The sequence below is a fragment of the Microtus oregoni genome, unplaced genomic scaffold, assembly GCF_018167655.1.
Source record: "Microtus oregoni isolate MIOR12 unplaced genomic scaffold, Mior012 000001F_ref0000356, whole genome shotgun sequence".
In the NCBI taxonomy this organism is placed as follows: Eukaryota; Metazoa; Chordata; class Mammalia; order Rodentia; family Cricetidae; genus Microtus; species Microtus oregoni.
The window spans coordinates 83,877,849-83,889,226 of NW_024543060.1; the positions used below are offsets into that span (position 1 = coordinate 83,877,849).

Genomic DNA, 11,378 nt, shown 5'->3' on the forward strand with positions numbered 1-11,378 from the left:
AAGTTCAAGTTACTGAACTGAAACTAAACTGGTATCTGGCTTTCCAAGAAATCAGGTGAAAGATAACAGCTGGATTTCCCCAGAGGCAGCTTCAGCGGGCTCGACAGTGGCGCTCTTTCTGCCTTAATCCCTCTCCAAAATCGGTAACCTGAAGTGATCCAATATTAATCACATATTTTTCTATTCCTGTGTCTCTCGGCCTGATGCTTTTCCAGGAGAGCAGTCTGACATGATAAATTCACCTTCCTTCCTTCCTTCCTTCCTTCCTTCCTTCCTTTCCTTCCTTCCTTTCCTTCCTTCCTTCCTTTCTTTCTTCCTTCCTTCCTTCCTTCTTTAAACTTTTATTTATTTCAGATCTTTCAACCTACAGGAAGGATCAAGCCCCTCCGCCGAGCCTATGAAAACCCTTCTACTGAAGGAAGTGTTGCCTGATTCTAGAATCAGTTTTAGCTCAATCAGCAACTGTCCAGAATGCACAAGGCACTAGATTTGATTCTTAGCATCTCATAAAATTGGGCATGGCTGTGTAATCCCAGTGTATAGAGGTGGGGGTTGGAGGAGGATCTAGGTCCAGTCTGCTATTGTTGTTTCTGCTGAATGGTCACGTTGTCAAAACTACCTTCTAACTATTTCTGTTTATACTCATCAATGGATGTTTCTTAGTCATAGAAGCTTCTTTTTCCAGTGGGCAATGGCTACCACAGAGGCTCACAACTGGTTAGAGGACAGAGAACAAGAGACTGTGAGCACGCACGCCTGAAGGAGACACATCTATGGCCACACCTCTCACCAGGTTAAGGAAGCGTTGCAGAAGAGAGGCTGGGAAGAGTGCAGAGGCCTGAGGATGGAGAGGTGGGCTGTAAAGTGCTATGTTTTGGACATGGCATGGCCATTGCCTTTCAGAACTCAGAGCATCTGCGGTTACTTGGGCAAGATCGAGCCAGTCCAAATTCCACCAAATGGATAGGGGAGAAACTTCAGTGCTATTGGCTGTTGGTGACTGCTGAAGAAGGGAGAGTTGTTGTGGAATATTTGTTTACATTGTGTGAAGATGTGTCACTGTGATTGGTTTAATGAAGAGATGAATGGCCAATAGCTAGGCAGGAGAGAAGAGACAGGACTTCGTACACAGTACAGAGGAGAGGTAACCAAGCCATGTGACAGAATGTAGATTTAATAGAAACATGTTAATTTAAGTTTTAAGAGCTAGTCAGTAATAAGCCTAAGCTAAGGTCAAACTTCCATAATTAATAACAAATCTCTGTGTCATTATTTGGGGGCTTGTGGCCCAAGAAAGTCCAATGAGAAAGACCTACTATAGACTTCTCTCAATGGTGGACCATGACCTGGAAGTGTAACCCCAATATATCTTTTCATCCCCTAAGTTGCTTTTGGTGAGAGTGTGTTTTCCATAGCAACAGAAAGGAAAGTAGAACAGGGCATTATCAAAGGAAAGAGATGAGAAGAAAGAGGAGAAGAAGGAGGGGGAGGAAGAAGAGGAGGAGACATGGAGTTGGGAGGGGGACAGTGTGATGTATGTTATATTAGGAAATGAGCATATACTGTTTGAGCTCACTTAGAAGCTGGCTCTGAAAGTGGGCCTGTGTTGAGAAATATTTGATCACACTGTGCTGGGATTGAAGGCATGCACTACCACCACCTGGCTTTTTTTTTTTTCTTTTTTTTTTTTTTTTTTTTTTTGAGACAAGGTTTCTCTGTAGCTTTGGAATCTATCCTGAAACTAGCTTTTGTAGACCAGGCTGTCCTCAGCTACTCTGCTTTTTCTTCCCAACTTTTTATTAAACCGAATCAGAGGGACACATCTTCACAGTATATAAAAAGATCATTCTACAACACCTTTTTGCTGGGTCCCTGGCTAAGGAGGAGGGTCAGCTGGTTGCTTCTTGGCCTCTCTGAGCTGGCAGGTTTTCACCCCAGTTTTGACTCCTGAGTCTTTATTGGTAAACTAGAATAATAGAGACTTAGTTAAAAACTACCTTTGGCTGCAGAGGCAGAGGCGGTTCTGGGACACCGATGTCCCTCTGGGCTTTGCCTTGAGGAGCGAGACAGTGATTACGAAGCTGAAGCTGCAGTCAGTAACTGAAACAGCAGTAGATTCAGGTGCTCCCTAGCAGAAAACAGCTTCTGTACGGGGATGGTACCCTCTTTTTCAAACAGGAGTACTGAGAGTCTTTCCAGCCCTGTATCACCCGGTCCTAACCCTGATGTGGACTCAAGTTCATGAACATTTGCCTTCCCCGCCCTCTCTTCCCCGCCAGGTCGAGCTGCTATTCCAGGTACAACCTCAGATCAATTCTGCAAATATTATTGGAAGTCAATTTGCTGACAAGCGTCATACCAGGAAACTGGAGGAATGGTGATACCTGTTTTGTTTATCAGTATCGTTCTTGGAATGCTAATACCGCACACGTTATGGCTTCTTTGAAGTTCAGGTTCCTGATCTATACAATGATGTGGGGTTCCCCTCTGTATGCTGTGAATATGTCTTATAGAAGTTGCTTTGGCCCATCGCAGGGTGGAATAGAGCTAGGTGGGAAAACTAAACTGAAGGCAGAGAGAAAGAAGATGGAGTCAGGGAGATGCCATGTACCTGCCGAAGGAGAGGGACACCAGAACATTACTGGTAAGCCACAGCCTCCTGGTGATACACAGACTAATAGGAATGGGTTCATTTAAGATATAAGAGCTAGCTAGGAATACGCCTGAGTCATTGGCCAGGCAATGTTGTAATTAATATAGTTTTTGTGTGATTATTCAGGTCTGGGTAGCCAGGAAACAAAGCACAACCTCTGTTTACAGTACAACGTGATCTTAACAAGACCTGTGTGGAAAGATTGTGGAATGTCCGTGAGTCAAAAACCCTTAGAACAGTGTTTCTCAACCTGTGGGTCACAACCCCTGGGTCAAATGACCTTTTCGCAGGGGTCGCCCAAGACCATCAGAAAACACAGATACTTACATTATGATTCATACAAGTAGCAAAATTATGGTTATGAAGTAGCAGTGAAATAATTTTATAGTGGGGGGGTCACCAGAACATGAGGAACTCTATTAAAGGGCCACATCATTAGGAAGGTTGAGGACCACTGTCTTAGAAGAATGTGTGGCCCGCATTAAGTATCTAATCGATAATAACTAATGTTCTTTTTCAAATGGATCACTCACCGCAGTCTAAATATTTGTGTTCTCTTGCAGCTCACTATTCTCCAAGGGAGCAACTTGGAGATGATTAAGGCAGGACCCTCAAAATGAAATTCACGTCCTTGGAAAGCAGTCTGAGAGATTGAGCTTGCCCTTGGGGTTGTGTGATGTCACAATCAGGGGTTGCTACCCTTGAAGGAGAAAGAAGAAGCCCTCAGCAGATGAGGAATCTGCAGGCACATGATCTTATTTTCCCAGGGCCAGGACTGTGAGCAATGCGTCTCTGTAGTTTCTAAACGTCTCGGGGTAAAGAATTTCATTTTCCAGTCTGAATGGACTTTGACATGATTATTACTACTGCCACCAGAGTAAACGAAACACTTGTAGCCTTCAAGCTAATGGAATGCACAGGGCAGCTGGGAAAACAAGCCGTTTGAATAGCATGCTAGGTATTAACCTACGTGGACCTGCATGCAGAGGCATTGTTGGGAACGTTTGGGGCTGGGGGGCTGGACAGGAATGGGGACTGTGGTATTGGGAATGAGAATGGCCTCCAAAGGCTCATAGATTTGAATGCTTGGTTCTCTGGGGACAGTTTGGGAAGGATTAGGAGGTGTGGCCTTGTTGGAGGAAGTGTATCTCTGGGGGTGGGCTTTGAAGTTTCAAAAGCTCATACCAGGCCCAGCCCCTCTCTGTGTGTCTGCTGCCTGGGGATCAGCACCATGCCTATCCACCTGCTGCCATGCTCCCCATCCTCTGAAGCTGTAACCCCAATTAAATGTTCTCCTCTAGGGCTCGCCTTGGTCATGATGGCTCTTCATAGCAACAGAACAGTAACTAAGACAGGGAGTTAGGTTTAAGGAAAGAGTGGCTTAGATGAGACCAAGAAACGACCAATGCGATTATTAGATATGGGAGGAATTTGGAGGAGAGGGATCGTTCTGGGCAGGGGGACAAACGCTGTTTGATTTGTAGGTGACAAAGGACTGGTCCTGGAGTAGCAGAGCCGTAAAGACGAGAGGAGGACACAAGGCTGAGGCCATGCAGGTCATGAAACCAATCGCCGATTTACTCTGGTGATAGAGAAAGCATAGACTTTCTATTTGCTATTCTACTTTAAAATATCATAGTGTATGCATAGGAAGAAGGGGCTTCTTGGGTGAGTTCTGTCCAACACCTATGCGAGCTTTCTAAAATAAATAACAAAACACCTGACAGGTTCTTATCACTGTAAACGTACGCTTATTTTCTGACCCAGTGTGCCATTTCTAGGTTCTTACGCAAGAGGAGCGATCTCCACTTCATGCTTGCTTTCTGTTTTGTGTTTACAGTTGAAGGTGTGATTCCTCAGCTTCCTGCTCTGGTCTCCTGATGTCACTTCTTCTTCTCTGGCACTGGAACCCGCAAATAAAGCCTTCCTTCTTTAAGGTATGGGTGTTCGCGGTGTTTTCTCACAGCCATAGAAAAATGCATGATCCCACACGCATGATCCCAGAGCTTACCTGACTGCCTGGCCAACGTGTCCCAGGGACCCTTCTTTCTCTGGGCAGCACTCCTTGACCCAGCGCTGGGATTACACACGTATTTTCTGGTGCCTAACTTTTATGTGGGGGCTGGGATCCTTACTCAGGTTCTCATACTTGTATGGTAAGAACTGACCAACTGAGGCACTTCCCCGCTCCTTAAACCATGCTTATTCATGCAATTCTGCAGCTGGAATCAACCGAGCGCAATAAAATTAATCTAATTGACAATAAGTATGTGCCAGGGTAAAGCTTGGGAGTTGTGGCAGAGTAGAATGCATTGTAGACCATGGGATTAAAATATTATATCGAGAACGACAAGTAATTGCCTGTTGATTTTGCCTGACAAATTTGCCTCTTCTAAGAATGTGTTTTTTAATGGGAGGGAGGGAGAGAGAGAGAGAGAGAGAGAGAGAGAGAGAAAAGTGTTCAGAGGAATTTGTAATAAAAATCTTCCCAGAAAGTATTGGAAAAACCAAAGGAAAAGGCAGAAATTATGACCTTGATGTCTTGAGAGCTATTTGCAAAGATTTATTTTTAATTGTATGCATGTGTACGTGTGTGTGCACATGCGTGTGCATGCGTGTGTGTGTGTGTGTGTGTGTGTGTGTGTGTGTGTGTGTGTGTAGGAGACCAGGGAGGCCAAAAGAAGGTCTTGAATCCCCTGGAGCTGGAGCTACATGTAGTTGTGAACCATTCCCCATGAGTCCTGGGAACCAAATTCTAAAGAGATTTGTGTGTGTTTTGTGTGCTTCAGAAGAAACAAGACTTTAATGTTTATTTTAGCATTTTTGGCATACAGATACTCACATACTTCTTGTCTGGGAGTATATTAAAACAAAAGCAGAAAAGATATGACTTTTCCCTAGATAATTCTTAATAATTTCTGAGAAAGCCAGGTGTTGTGACTTCAGCCTGTAATCTCAACACTCTGGAGGCTGATGCAGGAGAATTGCTGTGAGTTCTAGGCCAACTAGAGCTACAATGTGAGCTCCTGTCTTAGAAAACAAACAGACAGACAGACAGACATGTTTTGGAGGGACTTTTAGAGATGGCTCTGTGGTTAGGAGCACTTTATGCTCTTCCAGAGGACCCAGGTTCAGTTCCCAGAACCCAATTGGTGGCATACATGCATTCATTTCTCTAGTCCCAGGCTCTGACGCCCTCCTCTGACCCCTGCAGGCATGACGCATTCGTGCTGTTTACATGCAGACGAAACACTCAAGCACATGAAATAAGCACATCTTTAACCCTTTGGACTAGCACTCACAGTTATTTGAGTGACCTATTTTAAAAGCAGTTTTCGCTCCCAACTTTTTTCCCCTGTAAAGTGTTGCCGTTGTGCACACCATGATATTGTTTCTGATCTGTTTGCAACTACAGAACTGGCTGAGTAACGTGTTTTAGCTTAGTTTTGCTTACCATTTTTTTTTTGTTTCAATTATCATCAAAGGGTGGCTACAAAAACCAGGAATATATAATGCCCCGGAGGAGAGTGATTGCAGCCATCATATAAAGGGAAGTCCATGTTTGTAAACTCTCCTCCTCCTTTTTGGTTTTGTCAGACAAGACTTCTCTGTATAGTCCTGGCTGTCCTGGCACCCTCTCAGTAGACCAGGGTGGCCTTGACCTCACAGAGATCCTCCTGCCTCTGCTTTCAAGTGCTGGGATCAAAGGCTTGCACCACCACCACCACTGCCCGCCAGGCTAAACTCTCTTTGTGGTGAGGCAGGCATAACATAACTTGACCAGGCTAAGATTTCAGAAAATGTTGATATATGATCAGTTGGCTTTCCTTTTTAGAAGGTACATGCAGCTTGTCCTGTGGTGTGTGGAGGGGACTATGGTTGGTGAGAGCTGCTTTTGGCTCTCATGTTTTTGCCTAAAGTTCGTCTCCCCCTTGATTGGTTGATCCGTGGCTGTTGTTTCTCAGAATTCCGTGACTGAGCCAGGAATGGCGTGTGTTGTTTATTGATAGACATTTATTTCGCCTGTCTGGATTACCACACCACCGCAGAAGACTTTGACCCTAGTGAATGTCTGGAAAGTCGAAAACATTTAGAAGCCTAGGGCTAATGACACCATCAACTGGGAGGTTATGGAGCAGGAGTTGGAGGTAATTCAAATGAGAAGAACACTTGTGTAGTGTGTGTGTGTGTGTGGGTGTGTGTGTGTACAAGTTTGTATGTATGCCAGTAAATAGTGTGTAAAGGCCAAAGGACAACCTCTCCTGTCATTCCTTGAACACTGTCGACCTTGCTATTTTGAGATAGGTTCTCTCACTGGCATGGAGCGCGCACCAATTAGACTAGCCTGGGTGGTCAGTGAGCCCCAAGGACCCACCTGTCTTTGCCTCCCGGCACCACAGTTGCTGCGGGTGCCACCATACCTGGCTTCTTTTCACATGGGTTCTGGGGATCCAACTCAGGTCTTTGTGCTACCAAGGCCAACACGTTACTAACTGAACTATTCCTCCAGCCTGAGGAGGAAAACTAACAGTGCATTTGGCTCACCTTTTTCTCATGATGCTAAGGAGCAAACAGAAGCTTAGAGGAAGTCCAGAGAGATGGCTCAGAGGGTAAAGACCTTGCTGTAGAAGTCTGACAAGCAGGGTTTGATCTCTGGGACCCACATAAAAGTGAAAGGAGAGAAGCCGACCCCACAAAGTGCCAACCGCATGCTGTAGTTAGGGTGCCAATTGCTGTAAAGAGACTTTTAGAAAGGAATACATTTAACTTAATTTAATGTAGTTTCAGAGGTTTAGTCCATAACCATCATGTCAGGAAACACTGAAAACAGGCAGGCAGGCAGGCAGGCAGGCACAGTGCTAGAGAAGGAGCTGAGAGTTCTACATCTTCATCCACAGGAAGTAAACTGTGACACTGTGCACAGCTTGAGCATAGGAGACCTCAAAGCCTGCCCCCACAGTGACTCACTTCCTCCAACAAGGCCACACTTGCTAATAATGGTGCCACTCCCTTTGGGGGCCAATTTCTTTCAAACCACCACACCACACAAAGGTGGAATTGAGTTCTTTGATTCCCCACACACGCATCGTTTGACTCTCCTGACCCCCATACATGCACCACGGCATGTCCACTGGTGTCACTCAGAAGAACAGCAAAAATATTAATATCCACCAAGGTTAGCCGGGCAGTGGTGGCGCACGCCTTTAATCCCAGTACTCGGGAGGCAGAGGCAGGTGGATCTCTGTGAGTTCGAGGCCAGCCTGGTCTACAAGAGCTAGTTCCAGGACAGGAACCAAAAAGCTACGGAGAAACCCTGTCTCGAAAAAAAAAAAAAAAAAAAAAAAAGATATCCACCAAGGTTCTTGATCAAGGCACCCTCTTCCGTGAAGCTAGCTGAGACTTCCAAGGCTTCTGCAGAACTTTGCTTTCTCACATGAGGTCTCCCCCCTTGTTGGAATCATCCCAAGATGGAGCCTCTCTCACAGCCCTGAGATGTTCTCAGGGGGTAAACCCAAAAGGCCCAGAACGTTGGAAGAATGTGCCGTGTTGGTCAGATGAGTCTTGTCCATGCTCTTGACTAGATACTATTTGTAGGTGGTCAGACTCACAAGGGATTGGGGGAAAACTTCATGGAAACTGAGCTCCTCTTGGTTGCAGGCCTAAGAGTAAAGTTAATCACAAGAGCAAGCCAAAGCATGCCAAAGCATCTCATCAAAGCATGAGATGAAAAAGTTAAGGAGACCCAAGCCAGAAAGAAGATAAAATAACAACAGCAATAACAACAATAATAAAAGACTCATTTGTTCTCCCAGTCTCTGAGTTCTGGTGGATGCCTAGCATAGCCAGGGTGGGAGGGAGTTTAAAGTATTCAAGATACCGCAGTGAGGACACAGACCAGGTTTCTACTTACACATCCAGGGGAAAGATAAGGAACACAGCAAAGGAACAACCACTGGAGTGACAGGTTCCAGCAAATTCATGGGTGAAAGTTAAGCTTAACAGGGCAGAAAAGTGGGAGAAGAAGCCTTTCTGAACAAAGGCCCTTGAGTTCAGTGATTGCCTTGAGGAATATTGGAGAAAGCTTTGGGAAGGAACAATGGCCCTGAGGCAGGCATGGTGTGTTAAGAGAAAAGGAGAGGAGAGGTAAGAGCAGCACTGGGGGAGGAGGAAGGAGATAAAAACAGTCTTGCACTGGTGAAATGGTCTCTTTCTCAGAATTAAAGTCTTGCGATGGATGACCTCTGACGCCACAGGCCGGTCCTGTCACAGAGTCCCTACAGCAGCCAAACGCAACCTCCACTTCTCAGAAGTACTTACGTAAAGTCGCTCCGCACAGCCTATGCAAGCAATCCGGATTCTCACCTGAGGCTAATCTGCGTGGGACTTACAGTGAACCTTGAAGAGGCTTTTGTTGTTGTTGTTGTTGTGGTTGTTAAACAGGGTCTCCTTAGGTAGCTTTACCTGGTCTGGAACTCACTGTGAAGAGCTGGGTGGCTTCAACCTCATAGAGAGCCTCTTGCTCCTGTCTCCTGAGTGCTGGGATTGAAGGATTGAAGGTGTCTGCCACTGCACCCAGGAGGGTTTTTTTTTTTTTTTTTTTGAGTGTGTGTGTTTTTCCAGAGAAAATCTTAGTTGCAATTTGTACCCAAAAGTCTGTAAGACTAGGCAGGAACATAAAAGAATGAAATAAGCCAGCCATGAGAATCCAGTCTCTCCTCTCTTCCTGTCTCTCCTGTTTGTTTGTTTTTACAAGACAGGGTTTCTCTGTGTCACAGCCCTGGCTGCCCTGAAACTCCTTCGTAGACTAGGCTGGCCTGGAACTCACGGAGATCTGCCCGCCTCTGCCTTCAAGCTAGTATTAAAGGCGTGTGAGCCACCACTCCTACAGCAAGAACTCAGTCTCTTCAACACAACGAGTTACTTCACTTCCATGGACAAATAATGCTTTCTTCCTCTTGCCATGATACAATTAGTCTTTTAAAATATCTTTAAATTACGTGTGTGTGTGTGTGTGTGCGCGCGGGCACACCTGTGCATGCGTGTGTGCATGCCACGACATAAACCTGCAAAGGGAAATCTTTGAAGGTCAGAGGACAACTTGTGGGAGTTGGTCCTCTCCCTCCACTATGTGGGGTCAAGGGTTAGAACTCAGTTGTCAGGCTCCATGGCAAGCATCTTTGCCCATTGAGCCATCTCACTGGCTCTGTATTCAATGTTTTGGGGGCTTTCTCTTATTTTCTCACTATGGATGGACGCTAAGGTATAGAGAATTATTCCTCCACCATAAGATAAAACCACAAGGGTTCCCTACAAAAAACAATTTATGTGCAATGCCAGGGACATCACAGAATGGGGGTGGTCTGCAGCCAATGGGATGACCATGTGCTGGCCAGAGAAGGCAGCACTGCTCTGCTTCAGCTGTCTTGAGGGAATGCGACCTCATGTTGACAGATCATATGCTTGGGCAAGAGAGAGGGTTAAGCTGGATATCTGGGTGGGAATGAAATCCATCAAGTTTTTTAATCTTTCTGGTACTGAATGGTGATGCACCCACCAACCAGTCTGAAGAAGTCAGCCCCAAGGCACGTGGTTTGTAGTTTCTGCTTTTACAAGAATTCCCAAGAGAGCTCTGATTTGAATAGCACTAACAAGCTCCACCCATCAGCAAACACTGTTGTGGGAAAAATCTGAGGGCGTGGCCGGTCACCTGCTATGTTCTTAGGTCTCAGAAGTCTGGAGGATGGCTTCTATCTGCCTCACTTCTCCTGAAACTTAACCCTGGCTAGGGGTGCCAATTCCAGGGGTAACCTCCTCTTCTCTTTTCTTTGACCTCCAGTGAGTCCTCTGCTACATAAGTAGGACATTAGGAAAGGGATGTGAGAATGAAAAGTGGACTGGAGAGATGGCTCAGTGGTTAAGAGCACTGGCTGCTCTTCCAGAGAACCCAGGTTCAATTCCCAGCACTCACATGGAAGCTAACAATTGTCTGTAACTCCAGTTCCAGGGCACCTGACACCTTCACACCAATGCACATAAAATGAACTTAAATGAACTATTAAAAAAAAAAAGAGGGACATGGGGATGAAAAGTGGGAGATGCTTCTTAGCATAGATAGTAGCTCCCGTCTTCCTCTTCTGAGGACTCTACTCCATTTCTTCCTTTTAAGTCCCTTCACACTTAGCCCGGTGACAGCATGAGAATATCCCGGCTTACAGTTACCGAAGTCCAAATCAAACAAGGACGGGGAAGATTCAAGTCATCGGTCCCCATACCCATGAATCCCAAGGGAAGGACAGCTTCATGCAGGTTGGGTTCCAAGGCGCAGGAATCTCTTCCTGCCCTTCCAGCCCCAGCTTCCTTTTCCTGCCGTCTTTGTTCTGACCTACTTGGTCATCATTGCTGTTTCTCCTGAAGCGTTTCTACTCAGACTTGAAGAGGAGGATCTAACGCCTGAGGGGGTTGTGACACTAGACAGGGCCCTTGCGTCCCAGGGCCCGAGTTACTCCCATGGATAAACCAGGTTTATGTGTGCTCTAGAGGGCTGAGGATGCTCTGTGTCACTGGTGTAAAGATGTGGGATGGGATGCATTTAAAGAGGAGGAGGGGTAGTGGACCCTTAAATACGTACTTTCAGCCTATGAGTACATGAGATTCATTCCTATCAGACTTAGTTGCCAAAGATCACCTATTGGTCACCCAACTTCTGTAAATTGGTAGAAATATG

At 45.7% G+C, this 11,378-nt stretch overlaps 1 long non-coding RNA gene across 1 annotated transcript; it reads left to right on the forward strand.

Annotated features, from left to right (window-relative positions):
- Window positions 1-2,422: 2,422 nt before the first annotated feature.
- LOC121456238 lies at window positions 2,423-4,159 on the forward strand. Its single transcript, XR_005975622.1, has 3 exons — window positions 2,423-2,644; window positions 3,217-3,468; window positions 4,138-4,159. It is a non-coding gene; the product is annotated as an uncharacterized LOC121456238 (long non-coding RNA).
- Window positions 4,160-11,378: the final 7,219 nt, after the last annotated feature.